The following is a 17,348-nucleotide window of genomic DNA, read 5'->3' on the forward strand; positions in this document are numbered from 1 at the left end:
TTTCCTGTTTTCAAGGTAGGATTGGAACCATTTTACTAGTTGATGATCAAGGGAAAGTGATTCAAGTATACTTAATAGTATTTGGTGGTTAACCATATCAAAGTCCTTTGAGAGATCTATAAAAAGAGCAGAAGATAGAAGGTTAGTATTCCTGTTTTTATTAATGCTATCTGTAAAGGATAGAAGAGCTGTTGTGGTACTGTGGTGAGGCCTGAAACCATGCTGGCAGTCAACTAGAAGGTTGTTTTGTAGGAGATACTGAAGTAATTGCCGATGGATGCATCACTCCATAATTTTTGCAATGGGGGAGAGAAGGGCTATTGGGCAAAAGTTAGATAATTCATTTGAGGTACCTCCCTTATGCAGAGGGATGATATGGGAGATTTTCCAGATAGATGGGACATAAGATTCAGAGATGGTTCTGTTTATTAGGATAGAAATAGGGTAAGCAAGTACACCAGCTGCGACTTGCAGGAATTCAGCTGGAAGCAGGTCAGCTGATGGTGTACATGGTTTTAGTTTAAGAAGCAAGGAGTGTATCAAAGATGTTGGGACAGGCTGAAGGTTAAAAGGCTGGGGTAATTTGGTTGGTGAGGGAAATTTAGTGGTGGAAGTAGGTGGTAAGGTGGTTGCTAGTGCTTGGACTGTTTCAGAGAAATATTTATTAAAGGTGTTGGCTATATGGCTGGGGGAGGTTTGGGTTAGGTTTGAGGGGGTAGGTGTTTTGGACTGTCCTGGGTGGAGTAATTTGTTGATACCTGACCAAAACTTTTGCGGATTATTTTGTTGGTTTTGTTGGAATTTGCGGTAGAAGTTTTTTTTGTCAAGGATCATGGATTTTTTTGTGGAATTACGAATTTGTCTAAAGTTTAGGTGATCTATTGGGTTTCTAGTTTTTCTCCATTTGGACCAGAGTTTGTTCCTTAGTTGCATGTTTAGCCTTGTGTCCTTGAACAGCCAGGGGGCTGGTTTATTTTTTGTTCTGACAGTACAGGTGGGAGCATGTTGCTCAAGGATCTGCAAGGATCTAAGACTAGGATATTTCATCATTTGTCAGATATTAAAAACAGCAATGAACATAATGCATTGGCACAACACATAAAAGTAAATGAAAGTCATTCATTTAGGTTTATGGTAATACAGGTTATTGCTCCCAACACTAGGGGGGGCAACCTGTTTAATGAGACAGAATGTGCAGAGACAAGGTGGATAGTGAGGCTAGGGGCAGATAAGCCACCAGGTATTAATGCTTATGTACCTTTAAAACCCATCCTTAAGAAAAGGAGGGTAAAATACTGAATTGTGATAGGATGTTTGATAATTTAAAAGTGATTTTCTTGGTCTGTTCTGTTATCTGATGAAGGGCATATGGCCTGAAAGCGCTTATTTTAACTGTGTATTTTATTGAAAAAACGTTTTATTGGCTCTACGTGGAGTTTTCTGCCTTATTGTTGTTTTTAAGGACCGATATTGTTTTGGCAAAATACCTTAGTGCAAAGAGATTTTTCTGCCTTATTGTTGTTTTTCAGGACCAATATTGTTTTGGCAAACTACCTTAGTGCAAAGTGGTTTTTCTTTTTTTTGATTATACAGACATCAAGGACATCATTTGAATTGTTTTATTATTTACAGTTAGTTTCATTCATGAGTAACAGTTCCATTAGTCAGACATCCTTGGCATCAGTTAACATACAGTATGACAGCTATGTGGTGTTGCTCATCTAGTCAGGATGTAATAGACAAATCTTTATGAGTTCTATTCAAACAGCTTTATTATGTACAAACACATCACAATTAAGCTTATTAACTTTAGCTGAGGTAACTTACATGCAAACTAGCTACATTCATTCTTACATGTGCACATTATGGCTGCACACTCAAAATGGCACTGGGAATAGCAAGTGCATGCTATTTATATATGCACGTTCAGTCCTTGATATGCTTCTTAAAGACACAGCGCACACACACACACACACACACACACACACACACACACACACACACACACACACACACACACACACACTCTGTTCTACATTCTCCGTCTTTGAGAAATAGACTATGAGATGCTGAGAATATCAGTTGACGTGCAAGCAATACAAATAGTTATTTGTCATGCAATTATATATAACTAGGTACACATATACAGTTATATCCAGGTCGTTGTGTATTTCACACTAGGTCAGGAAGTACGACCATATCATGTGACATAAAAGTGAGAATTGGACTTAGCAACTGAAACTGTCTCTGCTGAATGTTCAACCTTAGGAACATTGGGAACATCATCAGATATGGAAGTAGAAGGTGAGACATGTTCTGGAACAGGAACATTGTCTGAATTGCTCTGAGATTTAGAGTTTGTATCACAGGAACAATGCTGTGATAATGATTCTGACACAGGAAGAAGATATCTGTGATTTCTCCTGTAATCTCCACCTTCAGATTCTATGAAGTAGGATCTCGGCTAGGTACAAATACCTGTTACTTGACCAATCCAGTTGAAACCTTTTGCAGTTTGTATATTCACTGTCTCTCCTTCTTTCAATGGATGAAGAAATCTGTTCGATTTATCATAACTGGACTTCTGGAAAGAATGCTTCCTGAATAAATGGACTCTGATGGTTCTGTTATTTTTAGCTTTAGGCCTCAATAAACTGGAACTAATAAGCAGTGTTGTTCTGATTTGCCTAGATAGGAGTCTCTGAGCAGGTAAGCCAAGTATATCGTCATGGAGTATGTTTCTGAGATTAAGTAAATTCAAAAAGACATCAGTATTATCATGCTTTGACCTCTCAAGTAATTGCTTTGCACTCTGTGCTGCACGTTCAGCTAGTCCATTTGACTGTGGATATTCTGGACTACTAGTAACATGTACAAAGTCCCATTCTCTTGTAAATATCTCAAACAACTGACTAGTAAATTGAGTACCATTGTCAGAAATAACTTTGTGTGGACTACCATGGACTGAGAAATGATGTTTCAATTCGGTAATAACAGTAGTGGATGTTAGATTAGGTAGTAAATCAATCTCAAACTAGTTCGAATCAGAGTCTACCAATACCAAGTAATAATGATTGCTCCACTCGAATATATCAGTGGCTACTGTTGACCAAGGTAGTTCAGGACCTTGACTTAGCTGAAGTGGTTCTCTCTGCAAATGCGGTTTAGTACAATTGCATACTGAAAAAGAAGAAAGTACTTAATCAATGTCTTTCACTAAAGAAGTGTAACATCAAAAAAGAACCTCCTGCACAGGTGCAATTGCATGGCTCAAAGGCAAAAATCAAGAAAAAAAACAGGAATGAGCCAGCAAACTGTAGCCTGGAACAAATTTTATTAAAACAACAAAAAGACAACCAGACCGGTTTCGGCTGGCATTGAAAAACACAGCCTTCCTCAGTGCAAATACAATCATCCCAATGTTGTCATTTAAATATGCTTAGAAAGTAATTGATTGGTTAAACCTAGAATTGTTCCTTAAGACCTGGTGGGAATAAACTACCTAATTTCACAATCCACTTCTTTTCTTTCAAATTTAGAAGAGAGTGCCAACCTGTTTTGTTCTGTTTATTGCCTTTTATAATGTCAATAACCATAAAAGAAAATTTTGCAGTTTGGTGTGTTAAGTGATGTTTATATAAGGCATTATGGACCTTGTGATTTTTTATATCAAAGGTCAATCAAAGGTCCCCCTGTTAGTGTGGTCTGTATGTATTGAGACATCCTGTTGTCATGTGGATGTTTATAATGATTAAAACAACCACCTAAGTTCTTGCCCTTTCTAAATGAGAAAAGGTATCTGTCAGGTATAATATTGGATACCTCAGAATCATATTGTAGAATGTTCCAATGTCTGTGTACACTTTGTATTAAAGTGTCTGAGTTCCTACCAAAAGTCATGGTGAACCTAATCGGTTGTTGTACCCTGATGTTATGTTCTTTATAACATAACAAATCAACCCACTTAAGTTTGTTGACCAGGTTGCTTGCATGCAAAACATGTCCCATTTTATACCCCCTGGATCTGAATCTGTTGGTAAGATCTTTTCTATGTTCTTGAAAAGAGGATTCATTGGAACATATGTGTTTCATTCTAATAAATTGTGATTTGGGGATATTTCTGGCAATATGTGGTGGACCTTTGATTGACTGTTTTCCATGTGGCCATTGTAGTAATTGTAACAAAGTCAGTAAAAGCAAACAATTTTCTAGTCGTAATTCTGCTGTAGTTTATGATATCCATTTTTTTGCCAACTGCAGCTCTGACTGGTTGGTTTATTTGGCCATGTGCACACGTGGGTCTTTTTATGTAGGACAAACTTCACGTCCCCTCAGACTGAAGATTTCCGAACACATCAGTAATATCAAAAATCACAAGGTCCATAATGCCTTATATAAACATCACTGAACACACCAAACTGCAAAATTTTCTTTTATGGTTATTGACATTATAAAAGGCAATAAACAGAACAAAACAGGTTGGCACTCTCTTCTAAATTTGAAAGAAAAGAAGTGGATTGTGAAATTAGGTGGTTTATTCCCACCAGGTCTTAATGAACAATTCTAGGTTTAACCAATCAATTACTTTCTAAGCATATTTAAATGACAACATTGGGATGATTGTATTTGCACTGAGAAAGGCTGTGTTTTTCAATGCCAGCCGAAACCGGTCTGGTTGTCTTTTTGTTGTTTTAATAAAATTTGTTCCAGGCTACAGTTTGCTGGCTCATTCCTGTTTTGTTTTTCACTAATGAAGGCCAAAATACTAGTTCTCTCACCCTTCTTATGGTAGATTCAGAACCTGGGTGACAAGGATGCAACATCTGGAAATATTCATATTGTAAGGAAGCAGGAACAACAATTTTAGGACCTTTGAAAATAATGCCATCTTCCATCAACATCTCATCTCTGTAAGGAAAATAGGTTTGTACTTCAGGTGGTACACTAGCTTACTTTGATGGCCATCTGACATTAATGTAGTGGTTGAGCTTTTGCAAAATTTGATCAATCTTTGTGTGATCTCTGAGCTCATCAAGTCTCATGGTAGAAAAATTATGCACTGCCATTATGTCGAAGTCAAAATTCTCTGCGTCAAGTTGTTCCATTGCATTTCTGGGTGATCTAGATAAGGTATCAGCCAGATAAAGAAGTTTGCCTTTTGTACAGACCATTTTGAAGTTGTACTTTTGCAATTTGAGCATCATTCTTTGTAATCTTGCTAGAGCTGAATACATAGGCTTCTTTAGAATGATAACTAGAGGTTGGTGATCAGTTTCAATCTGAATAGCTTGACCATCGATATAATCATGAAACTTTAAACATGCAAATACTATTGCCAAAAGTTTTTTCTCAATTTGAGCATTTTGCATTTTAGTTTGGGTAAGTGTTTTAGATGCACAGGCTTCTGGTTTGCCTTCTTGAGGAATAATTGTGCCAAGATCACATTTTGAAGAATCACAGGAAAGTTACTGATTTATTGACATCATAGTATCTTAATGTAAGTGGGATGACAATTTTCTTCTTAAGGTTTTCAAATGGCTTCTGCTGCTGTTCCAACCAAGACCAAGACCAAGACCAAGACTATGTAACATTTTTGTGCATTAGCTCTCTTAAAGGTGCAGTCAGCTCGATGAAGTCTGGTATGAACTTGCCTAGATAGCTGACCATGCCAAGGAAATGCTGTAGAGCTTGAATATTATCTGGTGCTGACATCTCAAGAATTGCTGTTTGCTTAGATGGGTCTGGTCTTAAGCCAGTGGTGGTAAATAAATGACTTACATATGTAACTTCTGGTAGTCTGAATTTACATTTTAGAGGATTGAGCTTTAAGCTGACTTCACATGATCTGTCTAGAACTCTTTTAAGGTTTCTTTCATGTTCTGCTTCACCATTGCCTTCAACCAATAAATCATCTACTATTATGACACAAGGATAACCTGAAAAAATTGCTCCATTGTATGCTGGAAGACTTCACTTACAGAATTTATTCCAAATGGCATCCTCAGTCAAAAGGATTACCAAAAGTGGTCAGTAATGGGGATTTGTAATCAAGCATCACTTGCCAAAATTAACTTTATGCAGCCAAGACAGAAAAACAGTAGCATTCAGTATTATGGCTGCAACCTCGTTGACTGAATAGATTGGATAATGTGGTCTCTTTAATGCTTTGTTCAAATCTCTTGAGTCAGTGCATATTCTGATTTCATCTAAGTCTTTTTTGTTGGCTGCTACCATGGACAACACCCATTCAGTTAGTTCTGTAACTGGACAAATTATACCTTGCTGTGCCATTTTATCCAACTCAGCTTTAACTTTATCCTGCATAGCTATCAGAACTTTTCTTGCTGGTCTGACTACTGGACTGACCTCAGGATCTAACTTCATGGAATACACAACTGGAAGTTTGCCTGATTTGTAATCAAAAACATCAGCATACTCTGAGAAAATGGCTTCAGTAAAATTGGAACTAGGATATGTGCTTATATGATGAACTTCATTGGTAAAGGAAAGCAAATTCATTCTCAGACTGTGTCTGAGACCCAGCAATGATTGCACAGGTCTTCAGACTACATAGAATAAGAAGCTGTAACAGTTCTTGCCAAATAACATGAAGGTACTACTGAGCCTTCGGTTTAAATTTCTTCACCTCCATAAGCAATATGTTTTGCACTACTAGCCACATTGATTTGTTCATTAGTTCTCACCATAGCAAATGTGTTTGCTGATATAACATTACACTTTGCACCAGTGTCTACTTTGAGCTCAGTGGATTTACCATTGATCTGAACAGTACAAAACACTTCGTTCTTTGCAAACAAATTCATTGCATCAACCTTTTCAACAATTACTAATACATCATCTACATAGAAAGTAGAATTGCAGCTCTGTATATAATCAACTTGCTTTTTTGAGTGACCCTTCTTTATAACAGTGTGAGGTTTACTTGATATGCAAAACTTTTGAAAATGGTTCCATTTTTTTACACTTGTAGTATTGCTGACCAAATGCTAAGCGTTGTTCTCTTTTAGACACATGATTGACACCACAATTGTGACAGTTAACAATAAAGCTGGATTTGGGTTTTGCTGACTCATGTTTGTACTGTACTGAGCATGCTCCTTTCTTAGAACGTATTGGAAAAATATGTGGTTTCTCTGGTGAACCAGCAGGGTCTGTGACTGCCATGTGCTTAGGCCTACTTCTGTTTGTCATGTGTTGCATGCTATCTACATTTGCTCTGGAGCCTGCTGAAACCATGCTCTTGTCACTTGCACGCACGTGTGTCTTTCTGTAATTTCATGGATTTGACAAATCTCAATGGCCTTGCTCAATGTTAAATCAGTGTCACAAAGCAAAATCTTTCTCACAGCAGCACTATTAATACCACACACAAGCCTGTCCTTTATTAACTCATCTTTTAACTCACCAAACCAACACAGTTTAGCTTTCTTTCTCAGGTTAGTAATGTAAGCTGCAAAAATTTCCCCTTGTTTCTGATCTCTTGTGTAAAACAAATGCCTCTCTAATGTAATATTTGTCTGGGGGCTGCACATTTCTCTGAATTTGTGCTTCAAACACTCGGGGTCTTCCCTTGATTCTGTCTGTACAACAGTATGATGATTTTCACCTTCTCCCTCATATACTGCTGGTGCATACACACATGAATGCTCTTTTTCAATGGCCTCTGACCCAGCTAGGTTTAGCAAAATGAATGCCCTGGTGCATGCATCTTTGTCCGAATAAATTGCTTGTATAAAGATATCATACTCTTGTTCAAATATTCTCCAATTCTCTGCAATATTCTGATGAAAAACAAGTGGTGAGGGCTTTCAAAATCCATTGGCCTTATTTACACATGCCAGTGAAGGGTTTTACAAATATACACACACACATACACATATGTCAGAAATTTATGCTAGTACTTGTAACTTTGCCCAATAGCACAACAAGCGTCTGAATAACTGAACTTTGCAAAATAAGTCTTTCAGGCAATGTAATACTCTCAAAATTGCTGTACTGCAAGAAATCACCTCTTATCAGTGTAAGAAACATTTAAAATAATCGCACTGTGCAAATGAACTGGGCAGAAGAAGCTCAGAGTAAGAAACATTTTGAAGTAACTGCACTTTGGGAATAAACAGTACACAGCACACTGAAACTTCACCAAAATGGCAGTACCTTGCTAAATAACTTTTTACAGTGTAAGAAACACTCTCCCCAGATTCTCAAATGCTTGCACAGAGTACAAGATCTGTGCAGTAGCTCAAGCAGGCAATATGTCTGCCGTGCGATTCAGGAACAGCCTGAAGGGGCATGCACAAGCGCTCCTGTACTAATCCTGCACGGATGAAGCCCTTGTATGCAAATCACCCCATTTGCAGGAGAAATCTGTGCAAATGAGGTGATTTTGCAATCCAGGAAGCTTGCAACCATCTGTGCAAGACTAGTGCTATCTGCAGAAATGTACTCGGTTAGTAACCAAGTACATTTCTGCAAAATCCAAAATGGAGCTGTGACAGCTCCAAATAAAGTCTGCATATCATGTAGTAAGCATGCCAATGGCCAAGTATAAGGCCATTGGCATTGCAAACATAAAATAAAAATACAAAAATCAACTTTTATTTTTTTTAGCCGATCTCGGCTGTTTAAACATAGGCCAATGGCGTGCAAATGGGATTGGGAGGAACAAAACAAAATGAACCTAAAATAAGCAGTCTAACTAAAATCGGTATTCTGCCATGCAAGTTATTGGCAGGCAGAAGACAACATGGCCAGGGAGTAGTGGTTGCTAAGGGGGGAGGCTCAGTGTGAGAAATGTAACTATGCATTAGCAGGCAATCCTATGCAAATGAGGGGAAGGATAGTGAATCCCAGTTTACCCCAGTATGTGAGCCAGGTCCCAACAATGTAAGAGTAGGAAAAGCTTGGTGCAAGCCTAGGAGTTAGGTGACATCATGGGGGGGTATGCCAGGCATACTGTAAGTAGATTGGAGCCCTGTGATTCGGGTTTACTCCTAACTAGGGGGTGTGTCTAAACTTGCCAAGCACTCTTTACAAAGCCTAAGCGGGTGTGGGCACCACGCACCGGGATTTACAGGAAGAAAAAAAAAGTTAAACCAGGAAATAGTAGCAGTGTGCATATTTGAGCACTCTGTGCTGTGCACACATGGGCTTAAACAGGAAGGCAATGGGAAGGCAAAACAGCAGTAGGAAGGTAATCAAGGAGAACTAGCTTAGCTGGCAGGTGAAATGTATCAGAATCAGCCAAATACACAGGCAGAAGATCAGCCCAGCCCAGAACACTACTATAAACTATGCGAACACCTTCCCCTCTGTTTTTTCCCACACTCTACACCACCGGTGTATGCAAACTAACAAACAAACCTACAAAATGAGAAGGGCTGCAGCAGGCAACATAGAACAACATGTGCAAGAGGCTGAGGGTAGTGAGGATGTGAATGTTGCCAAGCAACCACCAGTGAGGAGATGGAGAAGAGTCTACAGACCCAGGGTAACCTACCAGGGGCTACATGAGCTGGAGATAGTGGAGCACTATAGGGTGGACAGAGACCTCCTACAGAAAATTGTTGAGCTGTGCCAACCACACCTGACACACCAAACTGACCGAGGGGAACCCATTCCAGTGGATACCAAGGTATGTGTAGGCCTAGGAATACTGGCCACAGATACCTCCAAAAGCTCAACTGGGGATATCATGGGGATCTCACAGGCATCAGCATCCAGAGTATTCTACCAGTTCATGGATGCCATGGCAACACATCCAGAGTATTCTGCGAGTTCCTGGATGCCATGTCAGCACATGCCAGTGAGCACGTATATTTCCTCAACACCTGTGAGGTGTTGGCCAGCAATATGTGTCTCTTCCACCAAATAGCAGAATACCTTGAGGTAGTGGATGCTGTAGACTGCATGCACATATGCATCAAAGCACCACCTGGTGATCAGGGTAGGGCCTATTTCAACCGCAGGAGAATCCCCTCCATCAACTGTCAGGTTGTATGTGATGCCCAGGGCATTATAATGAATGTATGTGCTGGCTGCCATGGAAGCTATGATGATTACCACATATGGCATCTGACACAGCTGCACCAAAGATTTGCCAATGGGGACATACCCTACTGTCACCTAGTGGAGGATGCTGGTTACACACTGGAGCCATGGCTGATGACACCCATCAGAAATGCACACACACCTGAACAGGAACGCCATAATGAGGCACACGCACAGACCAGACTTATAATAGTCCATGTGTTTGGGATGCTCAGGTCATGGTTCCAGTGTCTGGACACATCCGGTGGAGCCTTGCATTACTCACCAGTTACATGTACCCAACTTGTTATGGTATGTGCCATGCTACACAATATGATCCTGTGGAAACAGCTGCAGCAGGAACAGCATGGGGCAGGGCCACACAGCCCCTCCCCCACCAATGCCAAGGCCTGCAGAGGCACAGAGTGACTCAGAGGAGGAACAACCTGAGCCTGCCCCAGTAGGCAGATCGAGGCGTGCCAAGTATTCCGAGGCCATGACAAAGAGACAATGCATAGGACATACACTGACACAGTAGGAACCCAGGGAATGACACCTCTCTCTGACTCGCACATACACTAAAAGGTATGCTAAACATGATACTACCTGTGCTCAACCATGAATAGGGAGTGTACTATGTGCATCAGAAATAGGCAGCCCTTCAGCACCATCTGCAAGTCTGGCACACCCTCAAGGTAAGTCAATCAACCTACCAATTGCCAAATGGAGTAGAATGTGTTGTTACCTGTATCTATGGTATGGATGTGAGCATGCAAGGGAATTTGGTGGCCAAATGTTATGGCAGCCGAAAGTAGACACCCATAGTGGCACCATGACATCTGTAACACATACTGTACTCACCATAGTAGCCAGTATTACACAGAGTGACAAAATCCACTGCAGGAAATGTGCTGAGCAACAAGTGTGTCCATATGACTCACACATGCCAGTCAGGGCAGATCACATACCCAACAACAGTCTCAGCCTGCAGGACAGGTGTAGACAAACCCAAACAGAGCCTGTGCTATGGCCCCTGAATGATGGCTAAGGTTAACCTCTCCCCCAGGCCTACACTGACTGACTACAGCAGGTCAGGCAATGGGATGTTAGTTCTGAAGGGTAGGAAGTCAGATATTACTATGTAGGGAAACTAATGCTAAGATCTGTAATACACTGGTATGCCTCTAGACAGCATGATAGGTAGGACTACAGAGTGAAATGGAATACCCGACATACAAGTTCAGTCCTAGCAAATGTGTACAAGTGTCAGGTGTGCCCCCCATCCTATGTAGACATATAGTAACAGTCAGGTGTGCCCCCCCAATCCTGTGTAGAAATGTGGAAATAATCAGGTGTGCTCCCCCAGCTATGCAGAAATGTAGTAACAGTCAATGCCAAAAGATTGATGGATACTCTGCAGAGACTGCATGCTACCTGTTGGTATACAACACAAAGGTCAGCACTGCATTACAAACTACCTGGACTTGATCCACACATGCAGTACAGATGGCCATACTGGGCATGCTCACACACTTAGAGAAATGAAGACAATGTCAGACAACAACATACTGAAAGGTCATACTGGGCATGCTCACACACAAACACATGAAGGCCATGTCTGCAAACACCAGTGGAACAGACATATCTGGCAGTCACATTTGTTAGTGCAGACACTTGTCAGTATGCACCACTCAAGCATTGCACACACAGTTGATAGGAATACATACAGATATGTAAGGACAGAACACTATAATAAGCCAAAGGTAGATGGACATAGATGTGTGGAAGATAGTGACTGTGACAAGGACCCATCCAGGCCTGTACCACCCAGCACACAGCCAAAGGGCTCCAAACACATGAGGTACAGATGTCATTCACTGCAGATACTAGCCACCAGTTTTCATCAGCATTACAGACCATGTGGTGGACGTGCAGGCTGTGCAACATGACTGTACAAGGAAGTAGTCATCTAGCAGCTGCATACACGTACCTGTGAAATATGACCCTGTGTGTGCCTGCATGTGGTGTGTCAACCCCTAGATGAATGGGTTATGGCCCATGCATACACACTGCACTCCCCATAGCCCTACTATAACAAGCCTGCTGAGGTCATCCAATATGAAATACATCTTTGGGAGAAATGTAGCCCAGTAATCTCTGTGGCGAGTCCAATAACTCTAAACTGCTGTATTGTGATAAATTAGTTAGGTAGGAGTTCTAATCCCAGACTCACAACTGTGTGTGTGTTTGTGTGCATGTTAGTTGGACTGTGTAGAGAGCAATGCTTTTTAGGGTTCTCACACTCCCAACAATTCAAATGCTCAACTTTGGCAAGGATGCTGATGTCATCCACCTAGAAATACACCTCTGGCAAGATTGTAGCCCAGTAATCTCCGTAGCATGTCCTGTAACTGCATACTGCTGTAGTGTGATAAAGTAGTTAGGTAGGTGTTCTAATACCAGAGATAGCGTGTGTGTGTGTGTGTGTGTGTGTGTGTGTGTGTGTGTGTGTGTGTGTGTGTGTGTGTGTGTGTGTGTGTGTGTATGTGTGTGTGTGTCTGACTCTGTCTGTGTAAACAGCAATGCTTTTAGGATACTCACACTCCCTACAATTCATGTGCCCAACTTTTGCAAGGTTGCCAATGTCACCCACCTAGAAATACATCTCTGGGAAGGTTGTAGCCCAGTAGTCTCCGTAGCGCATGCCATAACTGCGTACTACTGTAGTGTGATCTAGAACTGTTTTAGGGTTCCATCCCCACCCATGGCAGTTCTGAATGTTTTGTGTGTGTTGCAATGTCTGTGTATGGAGCAATGCATTTTAGGCTAGTCACATGCAGTACATTTCAAATAGCCTACTTTGGCAATAATGCTAATGTCATTCATTGTGAAATACACCTTTAGGGAAGGGGTTTCCAGTAATCCCCGTGGTGTGTCCTGTAACAACTCCATGCTGTAGTGTAATATAGACCTCTGGTAGGGGTTCTATATCCACACATGTTGGTTGTGGATTTTTTGTGTGTGCGTCACTGTGTAGGGAACAATGCATTTTAGTCTAGTCATGCTCACTACAATTTGAATGTCCTACTTTGGCAATCCTGCTGATGTCATCCAATGTGATATACACCTTTGGGGAAGGAGTAACCCAGTAATCTCCATGGCACATACTATAACTGCATAGTGCTGTAGTGTAATAAACTAGTTAGGTAGGGGTTCTACTCCCAGATATGTCAGGTGTGTGTGTGTGTGTGTGTGTGTGTGTGTGTGTGTGTGTGTGTGTGTGTGTGTGTGTGTGTGTGTGTGTGTGTGTGTGTGTGTGTGTGTGACACCTGTGGCCGACGTGAAGCTATATATCACAATGTCCACCATACAGGGATAACAGATGTGAAAAAGCTGAGAGGCTGGGGTGCAAACCCATACCAATACATATGACATCAAGGCCAGGCAATCACAGTTAGCAATCCCAGTATTACCCAAAGCACACTCATAATCCATGTCTCATACACACACACATGCCTACGCAACTGCCAATATGTGGGGGTAGTACACTGCATATTGGCCATTGATAGTAACTATGGAGTGATAGCAGTGGGCTACAGAGGGCATGGCACCCTGTCCAACTGTCCAATATGCATGTACATGCAGATAGTGCACCTCCCCCATGTTCTCCAATGGACACCTGCAACACCTGTGGTGCATTGCATGTGACCCACAAAGGACATACCATGCCTGACAACATGCCCTGTATGGACAGATGCCACTGATACCAGGGAATGCAGTTAGCATGTTACCAATGTAGGTGCAGGATACACCTGCTGCCCATTACCAGTTCTCACCACAGGTGGGCAAGACTGGCACATCTGATGATAATCTGTGTTCACAACATGGGCCAAACACCCCAGGTACAGTTCCACATGTCACTGTACATGCATGTGGGAGGTGTGCACATCCCAGACACCATCCATGTCATGGACTAAGGAACACATACATAGCAAGTAATGCACAGCATTGGCCACACATAATAGTCACCCAGGTGATTGGGTGACTGGACGGGGGATACAATACCCACCTGTGTAGGCAAATGCAGAAACTACAGTGCTGAGCCACAATGCAGACCATTGTAATGTGGCCTGATGCCAAGGTATACCCATCACCTGGCCTTGTATAGCCATCTGGCACAGTTGACCATCACACACTCATGCAGACATGCACCCATGCATGTCAGTACTGGCACCCTGTGTGTTTGTGTGTGTGTTGTATGGTGCGTATGTTCACATCCACACTCACTACAACCCCATTGGCATAATGAAGCATGCTGTCTGATGTCAGACACCTCCTCCTACCCTTTGTCCATACAACCTCCGTATGACCGATGTGGTGCATGTTGTGTACTACCTGTGAAATCACTCTCCCGTATTCTGCATACATTTGGCCTATGGGGTAGGGTCAGAAGATGAAAACATTTCCCCACACAAAAAATATCCAGGGGCAGTGATGTGTTGTGGCAATCCCACTACTGATGAGTTGTAATCCTGGCCCTGCCAAGTGTGTCAATGTGCGGGCATCCCTGTGAGAGTGTGACTGTGTTGACGCTGACACCTGTTCATGGAGACAGGCACATGTACGTCACCTACCATATAACTATCGTATCCCTGATGCAGATGTCACTCACCATCACATATATGTTCTGAGGGCTCCACAACAGGAAACTCATGTGGCGAATCCAATAACTGCATAGAACTGTGATAGCACAACATTGATACCCTGAGCTGGTAAGTGTGTGACACAAACATGCTTAGGTTTTACTCTCTCACCCCTTCCTGACTTGTCTTTGCCTCTATCTGCCTCTCCCACTCCCTCTCTGGTAGATGTGTAGACCTACAATTGTTTTGCTTAGGCAGCAGCATGTGTATTTTAAGTGATGCTCATGATCAGCAGTTGGCCTCTGCAGGAATTGCAGCTCTCCCCTAGCTGATTGCATGTGGAACAGCTGTGGTAACATTCCCCCAATTGCATGGAAACACACTCCAATACTTAGGAACATCATGTTGGTGTTGGCTCTTTTCATTCACTGTGAGCAGGAACTAGATCTGTTGTTTGGCAAACAGCATCTCAGATGGATTGGGGATTTACATCTAACAACATACACTGTGGAAACAGGGCAACACACAGGAGGGGGATGTGCCTGACCTGACTACAGACTGTAAGTGCTGCTATACTGCGTTTGGAGTAATGTTGGTTTAACAGTGTGTGTGTGGATATGGCTGTCCTACATGTCTCAATACCTGCCACGTCAGTTCTATGTTTATGAGGAATCCCCATCTGCAGGGTCATCTGCACACTGGGCAGTGTGTTGTGCCTTCGGTTTTATGTGTTACCCATGGAGCATCTATCTGTGGACTGCAGAAGGTAGTGTGAGGATTGCAGTCTGTATATGGTGAATGCCATGACAGTTACTGACTACATATCCCTCATAGGACATATGTTGCAACAAACTCTGTTACAACAGTAAATGTATGAAGTTATCACAGCAACATGTCAATACTGGCCCTGTGGATGTGCTTCCAGCCACACCTCTGTCAACGTACATAATATTATGCTAGCTTGACATATGTGGCTGTGTTCTCATTGGTTGTGGTTATGCACTTTCACACAGGTGTATCTTACACTGTGATTGTGACATGCCTGTAAAGCCTGCTATATATGCAGGTACATGTGAATTCCCCATAGGAGATGTAGGCCAGTGTTGAGCCAGTCTGCCTGTAGCTTGCACAGTGCTTTGTTACATGCCTAGCAGTTTAGTATACTTACCAGTGAGATGTCATGTGCAGATACTTGCCAGATGTACTGCTGCCAGACCTCCCTTAACAGTCATGTATGTCAGGCAGGGCAGTGGGATGCTGTACAGATGTATGTCAATATTTAGTGGGTAGTATGTGGTCATGGTACCCCTGTACCAGCAGTTATTATATGTCAGGCCAGACAGGGTTATGTGAATGCATAACCTATGGTGGCATATGTATACCAGTTGTTATGTGTTATACTCATCGACATGGCTGTTAACATCCACATTGTCAGCCATGGTACACATGTTTTGCACTAAGGGGTTCTGTGTATACCTCTGGACTGTGCAGAGTGTATCAGAATGTCCACACACATATTGGCCAATATCTCTGCTGCAGTTGACAGGGGCAGTACATGCTAGCAGCGGTACTTTACTATGATATCCTTAGGATGTCTGTCAGTAGCCAGTGGCACACATGTGGAAAGCAGATGTGACTTCGCACACACACCATGTCTGTAAAGTCAATCCCAATTACAGTAGCAATAGTATATAGAACTGTAATAGTACACAAATAAAGGTTTTCCATTCCTGCAAACCTGTGTGTGGTGTTTTTTCCTATGACCTCTCTGTGGGTATATGTTGCAGGCAATGATTGTCATTTGTATGGGTGGCCCACACTGTGTCTAGTTGTTCAGGTGTGAACTGTAAGCATAGTGGCTGTTCCATATTTTGTGCACCTTCTACATATGTACCTTACTGTCCATATCTCTGCGTGTGTATGTGTAGTCACATGTATATCTATATATATGTAATTATATATATAGGTATATCTGTACCTGCAGATATGCATCTGTGTATATGTATCCTGGGGATGTTGATGGCTTCCACACTTTACAATTCCTATGGGAGCCAGACTGTACTGCATAATATGTTACCAATACCAGCCTGACATCATACAGGTGGGATGTAGTACTGTTAACATATTGTGCCCATGTGATGTTAGGTCCTGGTTATGGGATCTGCAACACTTGGTAATGTATTGCAGGGTGGACATGTTTGGCTGTGGGAGGGGTATGCCTATTCGTACAAGATGTATGTCATTTGGGGCCTCTCAACCCCATTACGGGTGCATGTGGACATATCTGTTTTTGTTAATCGACCATTGCTATCTACAGATGTATGGCCACATTTACCTATATAGATATATATATCAGCTTACATATGTATGACAATGTCCATATATATACCTAGATAGAAATATATCTGCATACATATATGTACCTTACTGTGTATATGTAGACATATAGGTGCATATATATGTGTAGATGTTGGCATTTGCATGTATATATGTTCATATATATGTATATATATGTAAATATGTCTAGATATACATATATATATATATATATATATATATATATATATATATATATATATACATATATATATATATGTTGTATCTGTTTAGATATCAGTATAACTACACACACACATACCTCTAGATGTTGGTATA

This window comes from Protopterus annectens, chromosome 11.part0, assembly GCF_019279795.1.
Source record: "Protopterus annectens isolate FY-2018-M chromosome 11.part0, PAN1.0, whole genome shotgun sequence".
NCBI lineage: Eukaryota > Metazoa > Chordata > Ceratodontiformes > Protopteridae > Protopterus > Protopterus annectens.